At 43.4% G+C, this 19,369-nt stretch overlaps 1 protein-coding gene across 3 annotated transcripts in view; it reads left to right on the forward strand.

The window, feature by feature from the left end:
• Window positions 1–19,369, forward strand: part of SPATA13 (spermatogenesis associated 13) — a 289,869-nt gene that overhangs the window by 191,766 nt on the left and 78,734 nt on the right. The gene's annotated exons all lie outside the window — the stretch shown is intronic.

The following is a 19,369-nucleotide window of genomic DNA, read 5'->3' on the forward strand; positions in this document are numbered from 1 at the left end:
ACTCTGACCCTCATCCAAGGTGCTCACCCTGAGTGGGTGCTCGCCCAAAGCCTTCATACGAGACAGGGATGCCCGCATGTCCTGGCATTTCAAGGCTGGCAGTGGGTGGGTTAGAGCGCACAGCACCCCTGCCGCCGCCTGAAGATGTCAGTCTGCGGCACCCTGACATACACCAGCACAGGGTTTATCTCACTGACTTCCTGGGGGCTGTTTCCAAACCTGCTGTGATTAATTAAATCAAACCCCATGCAACAATTATTCTGAAGCAAAATGGCTTATTAAATTCTGGTGCATGCTGGATTACTGAATTTGTATTGTCCCAGTAGACAATTACAGCTTGTTTTCTCCTCTAGGACTTTAATAGCCTGTTTTTATTTTTGTGGGTGAATACAGCCAATCTCTCCTGGCTTTTCTTTCCTGCTGGGATGAGTTGTCTCTAAGGAAGGAGGAAATGCCATTGTCAGCAGACAGCACTGTTTCTAGGCTTTCCTGGAAAGTCGATTCCGTAGAAGCAGGTCTTACTCTCCACACAGTGCATCCGTTTTTCTCTGGCTGGGAATTTTTTTAAGAAGTCTTTGTGTCAGTTGGAACACTCATCTTCTGAGATGAAGATAGTGGCTATCTGTGCAGATCAGTCCAGGAGAAACAGAAGGTTGGCTCAGTAGCAGGGTTTCTGGTCCCTTGTCACCCGGACCCGGGGCAGCCACTTCTCTGTGTGTGCTTGCAGGTCAGCTGAAGAGACCTGGGAAGCACTTGGGTTTGCATTATTGAGAGAGGATTGAAAAAACAACAACAAAACACTGGTTTCACAAGTGTTATGGTTCTTTATGGTCGCTTCCCTAGTGGCTCAGTGGTTGAGAATCCAACTAACGATGCAGAGGATGTGGGTTTGATCCCTGGGTTGGGAGGATCCCCTGGAGAAGGAAATGGGAACCCACTCCTGTTTCTTGCCTGGAGATTCCCATAGACAGAGGAGCCTGGCGGGCTACAGTCCATGGGGTCACAAAGAGTCAGACACGACTGAGCACCTGAGCATGCAGGCATGCACACACGTTTCTTTCAAACAGCAGAGTTTCTTTTATGTGATTGTTTCTAGAGATGACTAGCCATGCATATTCCACATGCCTGGTCAGTGAATCTTTCTTTTCCTTGTACAGACTCACGGCTGCAGTTAGCTTGGACCACATTTCTCATGGTCTTTTAGATGGAAAGGTGTTTTCCCCATTGGGAGGAGCCTACGGCTTTCACCTCAGAAGAGAGGGAACTTCAGACCCGAATCAGGATCCTTTCGCTAAGGGCTCAGGAGGTGATCTGCGTGGTTGCTGGTCTCAGGACAGCGGCTCTGTTGCTTTCGGAGTGCAGAGGCCCTTGTGTACTCAGTGCTGCCTCAGCCAGAGGCAGAGGGAGATGGGGAAGTGGTGGCCTTGGTCTCAGAACCTGCTGCTTCCCTGTGGAGGTAGCCATGCCCATTTGCTGGTGTCTACACAGGAACTCAGACACGTCTGGCACCTGTCCTGGACTGAACCTGCCTCCGTCAGTCATGAGGTTTGCACAGTCAGGAAGGTCTCTGTAAAATACCCAGATCCTGGTGCCTGATTGTATGGAAGACTCAGCTGTGGTGTGTAGATGGTTTTCTTTAGCTGGAGTGACTTTGGTAAGAGTCAACATCTGACACACAAGAGGCAAGAGGTGGCAGAAAAGAGTGGGGATTTGAGAGTTCAGTCAATATGGAATTGTATTCGTCGGGAGTTTTACATTCTTGTTAATCATTAAGATTTTTTTAAAAAGCTGAAACTATTGTAGATTCACAGCATGGTATAATGCAGTGGTATTTATGCGATGTGTACAACATCATGGCTGGGATATTGACATTGATGTGCATGCATGCATGCTCAGTTGCTTTAGTCGTGTTTCACTCTTTGCGACCCTACGGATTCTACCCTGTCAGGCTCCTCTGTCCGTGGAATTCTCCAGACAAGAATACTGGAGTGGGGTGCCATGCCCTTCTCCAGGGGATCTTCCCAACCCAAGGATCGAATCCACGTCTCTTACGTCTTCTGCATTGGGAGGCAGATTCTTTACCCACTGAGCCACGTGGGAAGTCCGTTGACCTTGCTACGTGAAGATACATGGCTTTTCCATGAAGAACCTTCCAAGAAGGTTCTTTGTCTTGTCCTTTTATATCCACACCCACTTCCCTCCTGCCCCTACTCCTTCTTTCACCTCTAGCTACCACTAATTTTTCCTGCATATAATTTTATTTCAAAAATATTATAAAATTGGAATCATACTGTATGTTAGGCATTGCTTTTCTTACTCAACACACTTCTCTGAGATGATACTACTCCTTCATTAGATACGTGTGGCTTGCAAATATGTTCTAAGTTTGATGAAGTCTAATTTATTGATTGTTTTTCCTATTTTATGGATTATGCTTTTGGTGTCAAGTCTAAAGAACTCTTTGCCTAGCCCTAAATCTTGAAGATTTTCTTCTACTGTTTTTTAAGTTTTATAGTTTTACATTTAAGTCAATGACTCATTTGAGTTGGCTTTTGTATAAGGTGTGAGATGTAGGTTGTGTTTTTTTGTGAGATTTTTGTTTGTTTGTGGTTTTTGCCTGTCTAATTGTTCTAGCCCCCTTTTTTGTTAGAAAGGCTATGCCTTTTCTATGCAGTGACTTTTGCATTTTTATCAAAAATTAGTTGGGCATATTTGTGTAGGTCTGTTTCTAAGTTCTCCTTTCTGTTGCATTGAGCTATGTGTCTCAGCCAACATCACAGTCTTGATTACTGTAGCTCTGAGTCTTGAAATTGGGTGGACCAATTCATCCCAGCTTATTCTTTTTCAACATTGTTTTAACTATTCTAGTTCCTTTTGCTTTCATATAAATTTTTGAATAATCTTCTCATATCTGCTAGAATTTGGGGAGAACTGGCATCTTTACTATTTTGAATCTTCCAGTCTTCCATTTTTTTCATCAGTGTTGTGCAGTTTTAAGCATATAATTTCTGTTCATGTTTGCGTAGATTTCACTTTTGAACACTAAATGGTACTGTATTTTTGATTTCAATGCCCATGTGTTCATTGCTATGTAGAAATACAGTAAAAACAATTTGTGTGTGTATTTGACTCGTGTTCATAACCTTGTAGAGCTCATTGATTAGTTCTAGGGTTTTTTTTTGTGGATTCCTTAAGACTTTCTATGTGGATAATTGTGTCATCTGCAAATAGGGATGGTTTAATTTCTTTCTTCCTAAACTGTACGCCTTTCATTTACTTTTCTTGCCTTATTGAACTGGCTAGGACTTCTTGCTGCTGCTAAGTCACTTCAGTCGTGTCCGACTCTGTGCGACCCCATAGATGGCAGCCCACCAGGCTCCACCGTCCCTGGGATTGTCCAGGCAAGAACACTTGAGTGGGGTGCCATTGCCTTCTCCGAGAACTTCTTGCACTATGTTGAATAAGACTGTGAGAGCAAATGTCCTTGCTCTCTGATCTTAGAGGGCATTCTGTCTTTTCACAATTAAGTATAATGTTAGCTGTATGTTGTTGGCAGATGTGCCTTATCAAGTTGAGGAAATTGATCTCTTCTGTTTTTTTAAATGATGACTGAATTTTATCAAGTGTTTTCTCTATCAATTGAGATGATTATGATTTTTTAGCCTGTTAATATAATGAACTATATTGATTAATTTTTCAAATATCGAACCAGTGGATTCCTGGAATAAACCCAAATGGAACCCACTTGATTGTGTGCATAATTATTTTTATATATTGCTATCCCTGGAGAAGGAAATGGCAACCCACTCCAGTATTCCTGCCTGGAAAATCCCATGGATGGAGGAACCTGGTGGGCTACCATCCATGGGGCTGCAAAGAGTCAGACACAACTGAGCAACTTCACTCACTCCACTCACTCATATTCTCTTAGGTTTTATTAATCGTTCTTATGTCTATATTCATGAGAGATCTTGGCCTGTAGTTGAGTTTTTGTTTGGTTTTGTTAGTGTTGTAGGGTACTATCTTTATCTAATTTTGGTATCTGGGTAATACTAGCTTCATACAATGAACAGAAAATGCCTTTCCTTTCCTGGGTGACAAAGGATGGAATTAGTGTTAATTCTTTTTTAAACATTTGATAGAATTCTTCAGTGAGATTTCTTCTTAGTTTTGAAATGACAAATTCAGTTTCCATAATGGTTAATGTCTGTTGAAGTTATCTACTTCATACTGTATTAGATGTGGTAGTTTTTGTTTTTTGAGCATGTGATCCATTTTCTCTAAGTTGTCCAATTTTTGTGTGTGTAGAGTTGTTCATAGTACTCTCTTACTATCTTTTTGATGTCTGCAGGGAGGGTAGTGTTATCTCATCTCATTCCTAATATTGGTATATTGTTTCTTCTTTTTTTTTTCCCCTTGGTCAATCTTTTTAGGAAGTTTGTTGACTTTATTAATCTTTTAAAAGAACTAGCTCTTAGTTTTACTGATTTTTGCTATTTACCTGCTTTCTTTTATATCTGCTCTTACCTTTGTTACTGATATTTCTTTCCTTTTGCTTGCTTTGGGTTTATTTTGTTTTTTTCCCTAGGTTCTTGAAGTGGGAATTTAGACTACTGATTTGAGTTCTTTCTTATTTTCTTATGTATTTATTTAATGCTATAATTTTTCCTCAGAGCACTGCTTTTGCTCTGTCCTGTAAATTTTGATATGTCACATTTAATTTTTATTTTCATTCAATTAAATGTCTTTTTAAAATTCCTCTCTAGACTTCCTCTTTGACCTGTGGGTTATTTTTAACTAATTTATTTATTTTACTTTACAATATTGTACTGGTTTTGCCATACATTGACTTGAATCCACCATGAGTGTACATGTGTTCCCCATCCTGAACCCCCCTCCCACCTCCCTCCCCATCCCATCCCTCTGGGTCATCCCAGTGCACCAGTCCTGAGCACCCTGTATCATACATCAAACCTGGACTGGCGATTCATTTCACATATGATATTTTACATGTTTCAATGCCATTCTCGCAAATCATCCCACCCTCGCCCTCTCCCACAGAGTCCAAAAGACTGTTCAATATATCTGTGTCTCTTTTGCTGTTTTGCATACAGGGTTATTGTTACCTTCTTTCTAAATTCCATGTATATGCGTTTGTATACTGTATTGGTGTTTTTCTTTCTAACTTACTTCACTCTGTATAATAGGCTCCAGTTTCATCCACCTCATTAGAACTGATTCAAATGTATTCTTTTTAATGGCTGAGTAATATTCCATTGTGTATATGTATGACCTGTGGGTTATTTAAAAGTATATTTAGTTTCCAGATGTTTGGAAAATTTCCTCACATCTGTTACTGATTTTCAGTTTATTCCCTTATGGTTGAAGAATGCATTCTGTATGATTTCAGTTAAGTGTTTTTGAAGTTGGTTTTATAGCCTGGGATATTGTCTGTCTTGATATATGTTCCGTGTGCATATGAGAAGAATATATACTGCTGTTGTAGGGTGGACTGTACTATGCCTTTCTAATCCTGTTGGTTAATGCTTTTAATCCTGAAATGGAGTATTTTGTTTTAAATCATATTTTTTGGTAAAAATAAGGAGACTTAAAATCCATAACAATCCATATTGTTAATTTAGGGCAACTTTGACAACCATCCAAGGGGAGGGTAGAGTTTATATTCTCTATTGGAAATGTGGGTACCAGAGGGCCATCTCATTACACTGTTGTGATAGGATTAGAAAGTCTGATGAAAACCATCCTAGATCTCAATAAAAATTAGAGGTCAGATAGCTGGAGTTGCTGACCAGGACTGGAGGTATTTCAAGATTGGTTAGGTTTCTTCTTGTTGATTAGTATTTATTAGTTAACTAACTCACTGCTTACTAAGTATTCAGTCTTTAATTAGATCTAGAGCAGAGTGGTGGGTTATTGATATAAAGCTATATTTTTAACCTATTCTGAAAAGCATGTTGAGTAATTCCTCTGTTCCAGACGTGGTGCTAGTTCTTGAGAATATAAAAATTAACTAGAGAGACATGGACTCAAGTATTTTTTATTCTCCCTCAGAAGAAAACCTAGAAATCTCAATGGCTTCCATAAAGACTGATTACTGGGAAACCGAAGAGTAAATTAAATTTTGAAGATTGTTTTAGTTTCAGATGACACAACTTAAATTTGAGAAACAATATTAAGTGTACCATTCAGAGAAACTATTTTTATTACATGGTTGTAGAGTCACATTCAGTTAAAAACCTGGCATTTCTTGCAGGTGTCCGAGTGCCATGCACTGAAGTAGGTGCAGGGAGTCTGGATTTGCTCAACCCCAGCTGTACTTCTTCCTTCTTCAGTCTGATTGTTAAAAAATAGAGGCCAAGTATAAATTTCATACTTTATATACATTTTTATGTGTTGCTTCTTAAGAAATAGAAGCTTCCATGTATAGTAAAAAAGTAGAAGCTTCCATGTATAGTTATAGTAACATAACTATATAAAGAATATCTACATAAGTGCTGTTGGATTTAAGTAGAAACAAATCTGGTATCAGTGTCAATACTGACGTTACCTCACGACATTGTGTAAACACACCGTTAGTTTAACCTGTTTAACCAGGTACGGTTACAGAAGGGCAGCAAAGACCTTACTCTGTTACATGTAACACAACAAGAAGTGAGAAAACGCAGTTAAATATATCACAGTGTTTGCTCTCCTTTTCCCTGTGACATCATAGTTTCCCTCTAGCATCTCTTTTTCAGATCACAAAAGCACATTATTTCCCAGAAAACCCCTTGCTTTGATTAATGGGGCCAGGCCAGTCCAAGGACAGAGTAGGCACACGGGAACCTGGCTTGATCCCTGGAGAAGGTCCTGTCTTCTTTCTCTCTCCTTGTAGCTCTTTAATTTCATTACTGTGTTTCCTGGTAAGTCTCTAAGGAAGCTCCATGTATCTAAATAAATGGTAGGTGATTGGTTGATGAGCTATTAATGGTTGAAAATAATAGGCTCAAACTTTATTTTTTATCATTTCATTAAGGAACATCCTCTTTCTTCCTAGTGTAAAAAGAAGTGGGAAATGCTCTACTCGACTGCTTTTATTCTTCCTCCGTTAATCACAGCCTGGCGGCATGGCCTCTGCTTTGCTTCCCTGATTCACTGTTACTTTTAACTGTGACATCAAGTTCTTAGAGATATTTGGAAGAAAGATATCAAATGCCCTTACGACAGCTTGGGTGTGTATCCATTGGCCTGGCTGACACGGTGAGCCTTAGACAAATCAGGTGACTTCTTGGAGCCTCGTTGTCCCCCTGTCTGTGCAGTGAATCTGGGCGGTGATAAGGGACTCCCTCCTCCCTACTTAGTTACAGATGTTTCCGTTGTCATCTCTAGTCTGCGAGCTCCAGGGGAGCGAGAGCTTTTGGGCAAGAATAGAGATGCAGACGCATGGAACGGACTTGTGGACCCAGCAGGGGAAGGAGAGGGAGGGATGAATGGACAGAGTAGCACTGATGTACATACACGCCCACGTGTAAAACAGATAGGCAGTGGGGAGCTGCTGTGTAGCGTAGGAAGCTCAGCTTGGTGCTCCGAGATAACCCGGGGTGGGGGGGGATGGGGAGGAGGTAGGGGGAGGAGGTTCAAGAGGGAGGGGACATATATATACTTATGACTGACTCATGTTGTTGTATGGCAGATGCCAACACAATATTGTAAAGCAATTATCCTCTGATTAAAAATAAAAAGAGAATGAATCGACCGTACACCTGAAACTAACACAACACTGTTAATCAATCATAATCCACATAAAATAAAAATTAAACAAAGGAATGAGTTGACACCACAGCAAAGCCAGCAGCCTCACTTGCTTCTTTTGAAAACAGCTTTGTGAAGTATACTTGGCATATATACAGTTGTCATCATCCAGAGTCACTGCACAGACAGGGGACAGTGAGGCTCCAGGAAGTCACCTGCTTTATCTAAGACATACCATGTATACACACACCATACACACACTACTGTGTATAAAATCAATAACCGACAAGGACCTACTATGTAGCACACAGAATAATATTCAATATTTTGTAATAACCTGTAAGGGAAAAGAATCTGAAAAAGAGTAGGTATGTATGTGTATCATGGAATCACTTTGCTCTGCACTTGAAGTGAACACAACTGTTGCTGTTCAGTCGCTCAGTCATGTCCGACTCTTTGCTGTGACCTCATGGACTGCAGCATGCCAGGCTTCCCTGTCCTTCACTGTCTCCCACATTTTGCTCCATTGAGTCGATGATGCCATCCAACCATCTCATCCTCTGTTGTCCCCTTCTCCTCCTGCCTTCAGTCTTCCCCAACATCAGGGTCTTTTCCAGTGAGTCGGCTCATCACATCAGGTGGCCAAAGTATTGGAGCTTCAGCATCAGTGCTTCCAATGAATGTTCAGGGTTGATTTCCTTTAGGATTGACTGGTTTGATCAACATGATTATACATCAATATATATATATATATGTAATTGACATACCTTACCTCTCATCCATTTAAAGTGAGGAATTGTTTTTAGTATATTTAGAATCATGCCAGTCATCACTGCAGTCAATTTTAGAACACAAGAACAAATCCTCATGCCCACTAACAGTCACTCCTCTTTTCCCCCCAAACCTCCAATAGTTTGTGCTGTTAGCACCACTAAATAATGACTTATATCTGATGGCTTAAGCTCCTAAGAGGAGAGTGAAAAAGTTGCCTTAAAGCTCAACATTCAGAAAACTAAGATGATGGCATCTGGTCCCATCACTTTATGGCAAATAGATGGGGAAACAGTGGCTGACTTTATTTTTCTGGGCTCCAAAATCACTGCAGATGGTGACTGCAGCCATGAAATTAAAAGACACTTACTCCTTGGAAGGAATGTTATGACCAACCTAGAGAGCATATTAAAAAGCAGAGATATTACTTTGCTAACAAAGGTCCATCTAGTCAAGGCTGTGGTTTTTTCAGTGGTTATGTATGGATGTGAGAGTTGGACTATAAAGAAAGCCGAGCACTGAAGAATTGATGCTTTTGAACTGTGGTGTTAGAGAAGACTCTTGAGAGTCCCTTGGACTGCAAGGAGATCCAGCCAGTCCATCCTAAAGGAGATCAGTCCTGGGTGTTCATTGGAAGGACTGATGTTGAAGCTGCAACTCCAAAACTTTGGCCACCTGATGCGAAGAGCTGACTCATTTGAAAATACCCTGATGCTGGGAAAGATTGAGGGCAGGAGGAGAAGGGGATGACAGAGGATGAGATGGCTGGATGGCATCACTGACTCGATGGACATGGGTTGGGGTAGACTCTGGGAGTTGGTGATGGACAGGGAGGCCTGGCGTGCTGCGGTTCATGGGGTCACAAAGAGTTGGACACAACTGAGCGACTGAACTGGACTAAGCTCCCTTTAGAGAATGAAGCTGATATTAGTCATATTTAATATTTCTCTAATACAGTAACCATGTTCTAATAAGTATTTGAAATAATAGATGATTTGGTTCATTATCTTAATTTTAATGGCGGATTAGCTGAAATTTTTCCTTATTAAATTCTGTGACAAAGGAGCATTCTTTTTTTTTTTTCCCCTAATAATTCCTTGAAATATCTCTGGAAGGTCTTATAGAAGACTTTCAATTTCCCTTGAGGAAATGCCAGAGGTCGTGGGCTGCAGAATCAGCCAGTCTGGGCCCGAGTCCCCCTGCTTCCTCATCTGCCGCCCAGGATGGGGACCTGCCTCCTTGGACTCTTCTGAGAATTCGGAGAGGTTCTGCAGAAGAGTGCGTAGCACAGCTGCTGGCATTTAGGAGGAGTTGAAGGCTCCGGGATGGTGCGCTCATACTCCTCATGAGTACCTTGTGTAGCCTGGCAGCCAGTAAATGCCCGAGTGAAAGGCTGTGTTGAAATTATTCACCTACTTGTGGAAAACTCCTCTGTGGGTTTTTCTTCCCTGTAGGAGGAGTCCTGCCTTGGGAAGGAGTCCAGGCTGGGTGACGTGCCATGTGTCTCTAGGATCCTGCCTGAAGCTCTTAAAGGCAGGCAGTTTCCTCCCCTGCCCTCAATGGGAAGATGAGTTTAGTGTGGCTTCAGTGCTGTGATTTGATGGTCCTGTCTGTATCCTGTCTGTATCCCTTACTTTGTCAAAACCTTCATTTCTAGTTATCTGGGGTGCTACTAATGGGGTTAAATCTAGTTTGCTGTGCAGGTTTGATCTGTATTAGAAAACTCACTGTGCTGTTGTGCTTTGCTACACAGGCCCATTAAATAAGGCCTAGTCCATCCAAACGAAGCTGATGAGCCCTCCGGGGGTGGGGTGGGTACCTTGGTGACTGTCCAGGCACTGTTTTCTGTGCTGGCAGGGTGGTGGAGGTGGTCAGGGGTTTTGGAGTGGAGCAGGGAGGAGGGTGGGGGCTCACAGAGCAGTTGTTACTGTATTGCTACATTTGAGATTAGGGTGTGTGGAGCTTCTCAAGAAAGACATCTACCCACATAGGTTTCTTACTCATGGTAACTTGCCAGCAAAGGTAGAGAAAGAGATCTACATGCACGTACGACTTCCTAGCGATAAGGTTAAAGCCTTTTTCTGAGTTTCTATTTCCGGTATCCTGTAAGGCTGTCTCTGTCTTACTAGATCTAAATCTCTTCATCTCAGTTTCTGTTATGTGCACGTTGAGGTTGTTTGAGCAGAGGGCTGAGTGTTTCAAAAACCAGATAAATTGAACATACATTTTCAACTATAAATCAACTATAATGAATATGGATTTTCTTCAGGGCAGACATGATTCTTCTCTGTGGAAAATGCCACCAAAGCAAACCGGGGTGAAGGCAGAACTGGGAACAGCGGACCGCGAGTCCTCGCTCTGTAAACGTAGTGCTCAGAAGTCTTTCTACGTGGAAAGTTTTCAGAGATCAAATCAAGGCTTTTATTACTTTGTCATGTTCTCCACTGGCTGCTGGTGGCCTTACCTTCGGTGCACCTGGACTGAGGAAGGAAGAGAGGGGACCCACATTTCCTCTCCACACTGGGGCTGGGAATTTGGGGCATTTGTTCAAATCCTGGTTTTGCCCTGAGTTTGTGTGATTTTTAAAATGATCATGTGTGTGTCCTCTGAAATGGGGCTACCTGGGTTTTGCATGTCTTGGTTCACTCCCTACATAAAGCAGTGAGCAGACATTAGCACTTCCACTCTGTGAAGGAGACTAACTTGGGGAGGTTAGGTAACTTGTTAAAAGTCACCCAGAAAAGCTAATTTCCTTCACAGGACTATCATGTGAAGTTACACAGAGTGCTAAGTGAAGAGTCACTGGCAACTTTTTTTTTTAAATATTACAAATCATTCAGATTTTTTTTCTTAAGCCATAACATGTGGCATGTGGGATCTTATTTCCGCGACTAGGGTTCAAACCTGTACCCCCCACGTTGGAAGGCAGAATCCTAACCACTGGTCCACCTGAGTGGTCCTCATCCAATTTTATTAATTAACATATATCAAGTTCCCACATAGCCTAAATAAACCTTTAACAGTCCACCTATGAGTCTCTGACAAAGATTATAGGATTTCAGAAAGATTCTTTTTCTTCTAATGGAATGATATGAGACATGTGATTTATATGGTTTACAAAATGGAGACTACTTTATTTAGTAAACACAGATGTACATTAATTTAATTTTATTTTTTTCAAACTAGCCAATCAACAAACAATGCTGTGATAGTTTCAGGTGAACAGGGAAGGGACTCAGTCATACATACACATGTATCCGTTCTCCCCCAAACTCCCCTCCCATCCAGGCTGCCACATAACATCGAGCAGAGTTTCCTGTGCTGTACAGTAGGTCCTTGTTGGTTGTGTGTGTGTGATCAGTGCTTGGTTGTCACCGACTCCTTCTGACCCCATGGACTGTAGCCCGCCAGCATCCTCAGTCCATGCAGTTTTCCAGGCAAGAATACTGGAGTGGGTTACGATTTCCTTCTCCAAAGGACTTTTCCGACCCAGGGATCAAACCCGTGTATTGAGTCTCCTGCACTGGCAGGTGGATTCTTTACCACTGCACTACGTACTGCTGCTGCTGCTGCTAAGTCACTTCAGTCGTGTCCGACTCTGTGCGACCCCGTAGACGGCAGCCCACCAGGCTCCCCCATCCCTGGGATTCTCCAGGCAAGAACACTGGAGTGGGTTGCCATTTCCTTCTCCAGTGCATGAAAGTGAAAAGTGAAAGTGAAGTCACTCAGTCCTGTCCGACTCTTCGCGGCCCCATGGACTGCAGCCTTCCAGGCTCCTCTGTCCATGGGATTTTCCAGGCAAGAGTACTGGAGTGGGGTGCCATTGCCTTCTCCGCACTACCTAAGAAAGCTCCAAAAGAAAGAAAGGCATGTAGTAATTTTGAGAGTTGAATTATATTCATTATTGTTTTCAAATCATCTCAAATAATGAGTAGCTGCTTCTTTATTCATGGCAAGTACTGACAGCCTGTATGAGTGGCTGATTTTGAATAGGTACCTGGGCTCTGTGCTCACTGAGAATGACTCATTTTGAGAAATCAGAGTTAAACTCATTTGGGTGTTGAAATTCCATACAGAAAATCCTCTGGGAGGAATTTTTGGTTCCACCTGAACCCAAGTAATCAGACTGCTTTTGTTCTGAAACCCAAGCCATGCAGCTGGACAGAACCCAGCCCTGTTGACTGGGTCAGAGGTGGGTCCAGCTGTCAGCATCCACACGCCCGCCGCCTGGTCCCAAGCAAGCGCCCGACACAGCAGGCAAGTGGGGAAGATGCCGCGCTGCCAAGACTACCACTTTTTGCTGTTGTTGTCAGTTTGGGTTTTTCTGAAGTATATATTTAACTTGTTGATTTTTTTTCTCTCTGATGTGTAATTGTTGTTACACATTAACTTAATGCCAGGCCGCAGCACAAACCTACAAATCACACTGGTGGGTTTTTGTGTTCTGCACAGGACAAAGTTCAAAGCTCTGATAATTTCATGGTCTGAGCTCTCCTGTGGAGCCACCAGGACCTAGAATAAATTCAGCCCTACTGTGTGTGGTACAACCCTGGTGGTGGCCTTTTGAAGACTTGGGAAGGTAGCATGGGCCCCGACTGCCGTTTTTTTTTTTTAAGCAATAGCTTTTTTGTTATCTTAATGGAGATTGGAGTTAAAGGAAAACCCATTATTTTTGTTCTGAGTTTAAAGTCAAGTGGTGGCATGTACCAAAAGTGAGGGATGCTTTACTGCTACAGGATTTGAGTGGACATATGAGTTGTTCCCTGGAGAAGGGCATGGCTATTGGCTCCAATTTTCTTGCCTGGAGAATTCCACAAACAGAGGAACCTGGAGGGGTACAGTCCATGGGATTGCAAAGAATCAGACATGGCTTAGCAAGCAACACTTTTTTTTTTTTTTTATAAGTTGTTCCACCAGGAAGAGCTCATAATTTTCACGGCAGGCGCTGGGAGTCGGTCTTTTGAAAAGTGCATTCGTTTTACATTGTATTTTGCTTCTCCGGGGACCTACTCTGTAATTGTGTTCATTATCAATCTGGGCACTCTCCCCGTTTATGTAACATAATATAAACCTTTCCTAACAGTGTGGACCAGGACCTCACTGTGGTGTGTGTTTGTGGCACAAAGTAGGTGCTAGTTTGTGTGACCAAAGATTGTACCATAAATGCCTTTGTTTGTAACTGTTCCCAGAGTGCCTGATAGGCACTAAATAGTAAAATTTTATTGCTTTGCTTTATGAAAGATTTTTTTCATAAGGGATTTTATTTATTGGCAACCTTCTGTTGTGTGTATGATTTTTCTAGGGGCCTGTAATTTAGATTTTTCTGACTCAAGGTTATAATTTATTCTAAAGCTACTTGAAAATCCATTCTGTAAGAAATAAACCAGTGCAGAGAATTGAAAGACTGAGATTTGAAAGAACCAAATTTCAGTTAGCACTTGGATTTTACCTCTGAAAGGGGCTCCTTCTTTAATTTTGAGTCCACTAGTAGCCTATCATTTTTGACATTGTGATTATTGACAGTTCTGCATATCTAGTCTTTGAATATGCTCTCATTTTGGAAATCTGCTCCTTGAAAGAAAAGCCATGACAAATCTAGACAGTGTAATAAAAAGCAGAGATATCACTTTGCTGACAAAGGTTTGCCTAGTCAAAGCTATGGTTTTTCCAGTGGTCATATGGATGTGAGAGTTGGACTATAAAGAAAGCTGAGCACCGAAGAATTGATGCTTTTAAACCGTGGTATTGGAGAAGACTCTTGAGAATCCCTTGGACTGCAAGGAGATCAAACCAGTCAATCCTAAAGGAAATCAACCCTGAATATTCATTGGAAGGACTGATGCAGAAGCTGAAGCTCTCATACTTTGGCCACCTAATGTGAAGAGCCAGCTTATTGGAAAAGACCCTGAAGCTGGGAAAGATTGAGGGCAAGAGGAGAAGGAGGCGACAGAGAATGAGATGGTTGGATGGCATAATCAACACAATGGACATGAGTGAGAGCAAGCTCTGGGAGATAGTGAAGGACAGGGAAGCCTGACCTGCTGCCGTCCATGGAGTGGCAAAGAGTCAGACACGACTGAGCAACTGAACAGCAACAACAAAGCAAGTCATTTGTCTTAACACACAAAGCATTGCATTTTAACGATTGCTTGAGGCATTTTGTTGAAGGTCTTTAATTATTGAAATTTAACAGTTTCTTCCTAAGAAGCAGACCTGATATGAGAGAGAGAGAGACAAAGGAGATGCTTGGTTTTAGAGAATCATCTCATGTGGGGCTGGCAAGAGCACAGTCTGTAGGCAGCTGGCCAGACTGGAGATTCCAGCCAGAGTCAATGTTGCTATCTTGCACCAAGACAGTCTGGAGGCTGGATCCCTTCTTGCCTGGGGGACCTCAATCTTATAAGGCCATCTACTGATTGCACAAGGCCCACCTCCATTATGGAGGGTCATCTGCTTGCCTCAGAGTCTCCTGATTTCACTGTTAATCACATTAAAATGTGCCTTCACAGCAACATCTAGGCTAGTGCTTGACCAAATAACTAACACCGTGGCCCAGTGAAGTGGACACATGACGTAACCATCACCACCTCCCAATGGGGAGAGAGTTGGGTTCTCAGTTTCCCTGTGTGGATTCCAAAAAGCCCTCTTTCCTCCACCTGCTCACATGAAGAAGAATTAACTTCAAGGTAAAAGTAGAAAATTAGGAAGCTGGGGAGTGACTAGGAAAATATGATGCCTCACCAGTGATTGGAAATTAGTGGTGCAACTAAGGACAGGAGTTGAGAGCATGTCAAGGATACGCCAAGGTCACGTACCAGGAGTGTAGGGGATGAAAGTGACCTTCAGATGGCGAGGGGTGTGGGGGGTGGAACAGCAGCAGCAACAGCCCAGCAAAACTGATGGGCAGAGCCCGAACGTGGCTGGACCGCTCAGCAACGTGGCCCCTGGACCCTTGGGAGCCGTGGGGACCTCCATGAACCCTGGGCCCGGCCCCCCAAGACCTGCATGCAGACAGAACCTCAGCAATGCCTTCGACTGAGGGCTGCAGTTGACATGACTTTCTGTTGGCATCAGGGTTTGAGTCAGGCCTCTATGCTCAGCCCCCTCGCTGGAGAAAAGTTACCTACCAGGATTGCACAGCATTGGGTTTCAGGAAGCGACAGCAAAGCCTGGTGATGGAGTGGGCACGTTTGTCTTCTGTGTGGAAAATACAGGTTTTCCAGAAGTCCTCCATGGGGCAGCTTGTTTGAAATGGGCGACAGAACTATTGGGAAAAAATCCATCTTGAAATGGAGGAAAAAAAGAAAGCAATTCCAAGAGGTAGGGTAGGAGATCATATGCATCGGGTGCTTGTGTGTCCTCAGGAAATTCGAATCGGCTAATTTATCAAGGAGGTGATTCTGTCACACTTGATTTGCTGTTCAGTTAAAAGGGCCTTCGTGTGGGTCAGACGGATAGGAGCGGGTTTGTGCAAACGGGGCGGGATCAACAAAGAGCCTTTTATTAATCCTTTCCTTCGGGAGGCGGTTCCGGCAGGCGCCTGGCTCTCTGTTGAGACATTGGCAGGAAACTACTTTTTTCAAGGCAGCGTCACCTGTGCTGTCCCTGGTCACGTGCTTCCAGGCTTTCAGACCCAGGAATCCTTTCACTGTCCCAGGAAAGAGGAGGGTAGCAGGCAAACCCAGACCTATTCTCTGAGGCCTCAGGTTACACGGGGGCTGTGCCCAGGGTTCACGGAGGCCCTCGAGGGCCCAGAGGCTGCCTTGCCAAGTGGCTCAGTCTGCTGCCCGGTCCTTTGCAGCCTCCTCTTCCAGAAGTTTGGCAGAAGCGTGGAGGGCAGCCACCCACGTGGCCTCGTCCTCATAGAGTTTCCAAGCATCACGGTGAGATAGTCATCAGGGGATTGGTGGTCCATGGGAGAAGTCCAGAGGGGACCACAGAGGCCCCTCCCTCTTCCCGTCTGTGGGTCCACATTTGGGTCAGCAGCGGGGTCCCCCACGGTGCCTCCTGGTCTTTGCTGCCTCCAGTTACATGGACTCTGCAGCCCCTGCTGCACACCAAGAGGGGCCCCGAAGGGCACATTCTAGAGTAATGAGACCCGGTTGTACGTGGAGCTGACATGCAGTGGTGTCAGGCGAGTGCCCACATGTGCAGTGGTTTAAATGTGCATTTCTCAGTGCCCTCAACCTCTGTCATTCAAAACAGGATTTTTTTTTAAAGAAAGGAAAGTCCACATAACTAAAATCACCCTGAGATTTCCCTTTCCCTCGTGGCCTGCAGGAGCAGGGCAGGACCTGGACAGGAGGGTCCCGGGCCCTTTGCGGGAGGTGGGATGTGGCCAGCGGGTGGCACAGGCTCCCAATATTGCTGCAGTTGGTTCCTGTGGATGTTCGAGTCATTCACGGGCTGTGGGAAGGGACTGCTGGTTTTTCATCCTGCCTCCCCGTCACGTGACTTTATAAAGGACGGTTATTTCACATCTTCTAAACCTGAAGTGTGGTCCTGATGATGACTGCATAGGCATTCAGACTAAGCTGGCTGCTGGGCCAAGCTGAAAGGACAGGGACTTCCCCTTCCTGGCACCTAAGTATCTTCGGTGGCCAACTCACTTGTGCGCTGTTTAAAAATTCTACCTGCTTAACGCATGTGGAGTCTTCACCTGCTGGGCATGAATCAATGATTTCCTCTGTCCTCCCCAAGGTCAGTTGCAGGCTGCTCGTTTGTTGTCATAGGAGGTGAAACAATATCTCTTGTGAAGATGAATTATGGCTAAATTCGTGGGAAGTGAGCAGTTGTTCAGTCACTAAGTCGTGTAGTTTCCCCAGCCTCTCCCCACCGCACCGGCCCCACACCCCACCCCCAGCCTCTGACAACCGCTGGTCTGCTTTTAGTCCCCATGGATTTGCCTGTTCTTAGCATTTTGTATAAATGGAATTGCATAATATGTTGCCTGTTGCAACCAGCTCCTTTCACTTAGGACAATATTTTCAGTGTTCATCCATGTGTAGTAGGTATTAGTGCTTCTTTTTATGGCCAAGGAATATTCAGATCCGTGGGTACGTTATATTTGGCTTATTCCTCCTCCACCAGTGGATGGATATGTGGTTTGTTTCCACTTTTTAACTGTCAGGAATAATGTTGCTGCAAACACTCATGTATGAGTTTTTGTGTGGACTTGTTTGCAGTTCTCTTGGGTGGACACCTAGCAGGGGAATTGCTGAGTCATATAACTTTCTATTTCATATATTTTTTTAGAAACTGCCCAACTGCTTGTGAGGTGGCTGCTCCGTTTTGCATTCTCATCAGTGGTGTAAGAGGGCTCTGGTTTCCCCATGTCTTTGTCAACACTTGTTATTGTCCAGAACCACACAGTATTCTAGAAAACTCCTAATTATGCAGGACCCGATTTTCTGTGAGGTGAGATTTTCTAGGATTTTGGTTTCTTTTTCTTTGTCTTCCAGGCAACTGACCTATTGGCTTCACTTTAACAGTATCTAGTTTCACTTCCCTGGGGACGAGAGGGAAGCTGGGAGAAGTTAAACTGGTTAATGTAGGTACATATTAACACCTGTTAACAAGTTGGCCAAGAAGAAAAGGCTGGCTGCATTAGCTCAAGTGGTGTTTTAGATTAATGGCAGGTAGCTCTCTGCAGGACTGGGGCTGTGTTCTTGGGTACTATGGTAATTTGTAAACTTTGTGTCTTCTTTAATATAAATATTGAAAGTCAATTAGCCATTTTCTGTATTATCTGAATGACCACTCTATAGGGAAAACCGCAGCTCAATTTTATCGCCTCAGTTTGCATTTGAACAAGAAATTAAAGTGGCACCATTTAATTTCACGCAGAGTTTTCAAAACATCTTAAGGAGTCTGGGGTAATATTTCCAAGGGCTTCCACTGTTGCTGAAATGTGGTGAGAGGTGTGCTGGTGAGTATTTCTCTGGGTTTTTTCTGTGGAGCCCCTGTCACCATGGTGAGAAGGAAGATATGCTGCCGTAGAGTGAAGGCTTGGTGTCAAGAGGCTGGTCACTGTGAGGTGTCAACTCCAGTCTTTAACAGTCATGTGAATTTGCATTCTGTCTTGTGACATTCACGTAGTAGCTATCTAACATTTATCTTACTGTAAAACAATCTTAAAGAACAGTTAAAAATAGCTGCACCTTGAGAATTCCCTGGCAATGCAGTGGTTAAGGCCATGCTTTCATAGCTGAGGGTGTGGGTTCAATCCCTGTTTGGTGAACTGAGACCCCACAAGCCATGTGGTACAGCCAAAAGCAGCAACAGGAAGACAGCCGGAAGATGTTCTGATTTACAGAGGACAGCTTTCTACCGTCCTTTCTAAACCATCCGTTTATTTAGTAAATGTTTATTGGTCCCTGAACTAGGGATGAAAAAATGTAGAGATGTTATCCGTGTATTTTTTTGTATGAAGGAATTCTTTTATTTTTAATATGGATTTTCTTTGTTTTAAATTGATGTATAGTTAATTCACAGCGCTGTGTTAGTTTCAGATGTACAGCAAAGCGGTTCTATTTTGTGTGTGTGTTCTTCTTCAGATCCTTTACCTTCCTGGTTATTATAAGATATTGCGTGTATTTGCCTGTGTTATACAGTATTTCCTTGTTGGTTATCACTGTCTATATGGTGGTGTGTGTATGTCACTCCCCAAAGAGCCTACAAAGGTGCTCGAGGAAGCAGCACTGGCGCCTGATAGAGCAGATCGAGCACGAGGCGAAATGAACAAGACCAGAGACGCCTCGGAGGAGACTGGGGGCCGGGGCGCTGAAGTGTTCATTGAAGATGACCGTTTACAGCTGGAAGGACCTGAGCTTGCTCTGACTTGGGT

This window comes from Bos indicus, chromosome 12 (genome assembly GCF_029378745.1).
Source record: "Bos indicus isolate NIAB-ARS_2022 breed Sahiwal x Tharparkar chromosome 12, NIAB-ARS_B.indTharparkar_mat_pri_1.0, whole genome shotgun sequence".
Taxonomy (NCBI): domain Eukaryota; kingdom Metazoa; phylum Chordata; class Mammalia; order Artiodactyla; family Bovidae; genus Bos; species Bos indicus.